This window comes from Lathyrus oleraceus, chromosome 2 (genome assembly GCF_024323335.1).
Source record: "Lathyrus oleraceus cultivar Zhongwan6 chromosome 2, CAAS_Psat_ZW6_1.0, whole genome shotgun sequence".
In the NCBI taxonomy this organism is placed as follows: Eukaryota; Viridiplantae; Streptophyta; class Magnoliopsida; order Fabales; family Fabaceae; genus Lathyrus; species Lathyrus oleraceus.
The window spans coordinates 357757786-357763409 of NC_066580.1; positions in this window are offsets into that span (position 1 = coordinate 357757786).

The following is a 5624-nucleotide window of genomic DNA, read 5'->3' on the forward strand; positions in this document are numbered from 1 at the left end:
TCAGTGCTTCGTAGGTTGGCTGAGGTGTGGTACACAGTTGCGTCAAGCTGGAGTTTGTTAGCATCCACTCCACGCCCTCCAAAAGTCCTAGCTCCGTCAGACATTCATTATCAACATACCTCGTAGCTTGAACGGAGCGTTGGTAGAACTTGAGGTAGTTGTCTCTTTGGTGTTCACCGGCTTCTCCATTTCGGAATACGACGGTTGAAAGGTAGGGAGTAGCTCTTTCTTGACGGGCCATTGATGAGGTGTATGAAACTTTTGGTATTGGTGGGTGAGATGGAATATTTGTGAGTTGCACGCTTGAAAGAAAAAAAAGAGAGTAAAGAATGGAATAATAGAGAGCAAAATGGTATGAATGTGGTGATTGATAAGGAAGAAGAGAGGAAGAGCGCCTGCATTTATAGGCGAGCTCTCTAGAATTCGTGACGGTCGTCACAGGGGTGTGACAGTCGTCACGCGCAACGGGTGCGTAACGATCGTCTGCAACGGTCAGATGCTCGTAACGGTCATTTGCATGCCGTGTGACGATCGTGGCAGATCCGTGACGGTCGTCACGTCTGTGAGATGGGCGTCACACTATATGTGACGGTTGTCACACGCTGATTTTCAATTTTTCATCACAGGTTGCAGCAGTTTCAATTTCAGTAGCATATGATAACAGCATAATATGATAACTAAGCAATTGAATTTAAAAGCATAGATGAAAAAAAAATGAATGAATAAGCAGAAATAACTGAATAGCAATTGAATTAATAAATTGAAATTAAATGTAACGTAGGAAAAAAATATTAACGATAACAATTGAAATTAAATGTAATAGAGTAATTAAACAAAGGTAATAAAATAAATGTGCTCCCTCTCCACACAAAACAAAGCAGTGTCCTCATTGCTTAGTGCGAGTAGGAGAAATCAGTGGTCAGTAGTATTAGCCACGGTTTTGTCCTAATGCAGCTACAACTTCGTTCAGGTGATGAAACTGCTCGACGGCTATATCCATCAGGCCTAAGATATCAAGACGCATGATCTTTATCTCTTCTTTCACAATTGTGATGTCAGCTTGGAAACCATTCAGACATGTAAGAAGCATGGCAAGATTATCAGCATATGATGGAGGAACCGGTTCATCAATGTTATAATAGTTGGGAGGTGTTTCAGGGTCAGATTCTTCCATATGGATAGGGTCATTGATATACTCATATTTGGGCGGTGTCGCGGGAGGTGAAGGTGGATCAATAGGGTGTTCATCTAAGTCATAAATCCAATTATTGCGGTTGTGAACACTCGTTTTCTCATGGTTAGGCAAGGTAAATAGTCGAACCACTTCGTTACTGATTAGATAATCAAAGGTATCCATCCCAATGTTTCCTATGATTCTACGGTTAAAGCAAAATTCGATATCCATGGGTCGGATGTTTCCAAAAGGTACAAGCTCATAAAGTGGGCGTACAAGTCCTATGGCGTCTGCTATCATGGTTACTAGGCCACCTATTATTATTGGGGTACGGTTGTTCTTAGCAAGGTGGACAAATCTTTCCATCATGAATGTCACGATATTGACATGTCGACCTTGATCGACACATAGCAAGATAAAGAGCTCATCGTGGGACACTAAGGTGTTATTCTCTTCCTTACCAAATAAGGTGTGGGCTAGAATTTTATGAAAGTATCGGATATCAGGGTTATGGATATTTTGTGAGTGCATCTCATTCGGTTTTGGGTTGGATTCTCCAGTTATGCTACCCCAAAAGTCATCTAGGTCGATGTCATCGATTAGGTCCTCCTGTCGGGTAGTAAAGACGAAAGGGCCACTAGGGAATCCTAGGAGGTCAGCAAGGTCTCGACGACTATAGGTGAAATCCATGCTAAACAACCTAAAGGATATCAACCCTTTGTTAAGTCCGTAACCATGTTCGGGATTGTATACAAGGGAGCTAAGGAATTCTAAGGTTAGTTCACGGTACGTGACAAACCGTCTCTTAATGGCTGCATTCTCCCACCCAAGCTGGTTAAACATAAATAGGATGCTATCTCGGATGCCTAATTTATCCATGGTAGGTCCATCATAATAAATGGATAATGCCATATCCTTCCGAGCTAGATAATCATAGCGCCTTCTTTGAACTCTGCCTCTGAAAACTGTATCTACTGGTTGCATGATGAAAGTCAGTAGCTCGATGAATTCAAGTAGATATTGGCATTAAGTCAGTAATTATTATTAAAGAAAAATACGGATTGACTTTATAAAAAGGGAAGAAAGAAAAAAAATGGATAGAGAGAAAAATTGACATTAATAGAACATGAAATATCCACTATGTTTTACGTCGATAGCGCGGCGACTCAAGAGTGTAAGTACTCATGGCGGTTCTTTCAAGGATGAATCCTCAGTCAAACTTTTAATTATCCTTGATTTCCATGGCCACTTATCAATCCATCTCTCATATCCGTCACCTTTTCTTCTTTTTCTTCTGCGAGGTAGTTTATCCTTCTGAACTTGTGGTGGTGGTTCTAGCTCTATCCTGAGAGCTAGCTTTTCAGGTTTAGATTCAATTTTTGCAAACACCACCTCAAAGTCTGGTTTTCCCCTTTTTATACTAATTAGTTCCCTAATTTCATGGGCTTCTAATTTTCTCTTCTTGTTCAGGGTCTCAAACAAAGGTGCATTGGTGTGGATATTTTCTGATAGCTCCTCATTTTTTTCGGATTTGGGGACTACCTTAACTTCCACAGACCTTCGCGGGAAAGGAATTGGTGATTTATAGGGAGGAGGAACAATACATAGCTCTTCCTTCTCTACCTATTTGACAACCTCCCTTTCGGGTGGTGTTTGTGGAACTTTCTCAATCTCTACTATTTTCTCACCTGAACCCTCCTCATTATTACTCTCCTTAGGATTTTCGGTAAATCTTTCACTGGTGATTGTTACCATATCCACATGTTTCTCAGGGAAAGGTCCTAGAGGTGTCTACGCAAGTAGGGAGATTTGGGTCTCCAATGCCTCGTTGTGAGTGACGAGGGACTCGACCACAATGTTCAGTTGCGTAAGGGTTTCATTGGTATAGAGACTTTGTTTTCTAAATTCTTCATTCTGAAGAGTTTGTGTAGCCACAAAGCGTTCCATCATAGATTCTATCCTAGAGTGAGTTTGCGTCTCAATGAAATCCTCCATTAATATTTCCAGGTTGGATTTATAGGAATCTTGCGATTCCTCAAAATACTAGGAGTGATAATCGTAGAGAAAGTTTGAGTGATACATAGTAATAGAGAAAAGAGTGCCTAAGTCTATACTAGGTAACGAAAGAATCACACTATTTGACTAAATCAGGTCCCCGACAACGGCGCCAAAAACTTGATGCTTGTCGTGACTATATATAAAATATAGTCTATCGGGTACTTGACTGCAAGTGCACAGTCCAGTCGCTTTAGTTTTAAAAGATATCGATCCCACAGGGACCTATGGTCAAACTAGTGTTACTAACGTCACTATGTTTAGCTAAGGGAATTGATTAGTAGAAGTTCGGGGGCAAAATAGTAAATCTAAGGGAATTTTGGTTTTAAGAAAGAATTGATGGAAGGAATCAGTATGCAACGCATTAATTGTCAGGGATTCGATAAGTCATCGGTGAATAATTTAAATGTCAAATATCTCTCAGTAGAAAATATTTATTTAAAAAGCTTTATCTCACACTCTCGTGGTTGTTGATTCGGCCTATAGCTTTAAGTCAGAATGTACGCTCTCGCTGTCCCATTTGAAGTTAAAATTACTTTTTGGAAATAAATAAGTTCTAATTGCTTTTAAAGTGCTCTCGTTGTTTTTAAACTCAATGCCTAATTTTTACTATCCAACTCGAGCCTCACGCTCTCGCAATTGTTGGTTCTCACCTTAGTTAATTTCCCACTCTCGTGGCAAAACCGTATTAAATAGCTTTTCACGCTTTTGTGATAAAGTTAATTAAATTTAAATTAAAAACTTCAGCCTAAAAGATTGTTTGAGAAAAAGTGTTTTCACCGATTATTATTAAATCCCATCTAATTAAATTGCTACATACCGATACCGGTAATTTAGCCGGACATGTTAAATAGGGCAAACACAACGCATAAACAGATCAACAGTGCGGCAAACATAATTATAATAATAGTTGGGCAATAATAATAATAATTCAATAAAAACCTGGCAATCGAAGTAACAGAGTATAGCGAATCTCTGAGCACTTGAGCAGTCCTCCACAAGTCGGTAGGCTTTGCTTCTTCAATACAAATTGCTTACTAAAATTAAATAAAGTGTAATAGTTCCCCAGTGTAGGAAACCACTACTATGGCTAACTGGAAAACGGAAGGAAAAGGGAAAAACGGAATTCTAAAAAGAATGGCGAATAAACTAAGGCAATGGAAACAAGGTTGCTGAAAAGAAAATACTAAAAAGCTATAAAGTTGTAAAACTAAATTGCAGAGCGTAAGTGTAAAATGTAGGCCTTCCAATTTTTCTCCCTTTGGTCCTTTATATAGTGCTCCTTTAGGTCTTGGTGGTTGAGATTTTTAAGGAAGACTCGGTTTGAATGAGGAATCTGTGGGAGTTAAGTTGTTGGAGGAAATTTAGGCACGTTTGGGTGCCTGTGATTGACTGTTTCAAAGCACATATTGTGGCCGCATGACGCTCGTCATGGGCCTGTGGCGGTCGTCACAGTCTGGGTCGTGACGAGCATCATGAATTTGTGACGGTCATCACATCAACAAATTCTGCAGACTGGTTTTCTGCTTTTTCCTGTGCTTTCTCATCTGTTTCTTCTTCTTTTTCTTCCTTTTATTCATTTTGCTCATCAATGCTTGGAGATTTAAATACCTGCAAAAACAACTCAAATACTTGCGAAATAATCGGGATATTAATTAAAATGGTATGATCTTTAAGTGTAAATCAAGGCAATTATCTGATGTGTTTTCGCGTTATCACCACGTCATTAATGAAAATAAAAAACTAATTAAGTTAATAATTTTAATTCTGAAAAATTATTTTAATAAGTTAAATAATAAAATATATTTATAAAAACAAATTAAAAAGAGTAAATTGAAGATGAAACCATAAATCTCCAATTCATCCCCTTTCTTTCTTCAGTCTTCAACCGTTCATCCCTTTCCTTCAGTAGTTCATCCTCTTTCCTAAATTGTTCTTAAAAATTACCAGAACCCCATCTTCTACATCATACTGTTCTCAATCTTCAACCATGTCCAGATGTTCCGAAGGAAGCAATTGCAGCAAATTGCATTTCATTCGTGACGAATATAAATCTGACCTAGATGCACCCTTGATGACATTATGGACTGATGTTAGCCCAGGACGTCGTTTCTATAAATGTGGAATGTACAAGGTATTTAAATTATCTCATTCAAATTTATGTCCGTTACATTCAAAATTTATTGAAACTCTATTTCTTCCGCATTCTTTGTAGGTTCAGGGACACAAAAGGTGCAATTATTTTGTATGGTATGATAAGGAGATGACCCCAAGATCAAAAGAGTTGATTTCTTCATTGAATGAAATATTAGGTCTAAAAAAGATTAAAGTCGATGAGTTCAAGCACAAAGAGGATGAATTGAAGATGGAGATCAAGTTTATGAAAATCCAGTTG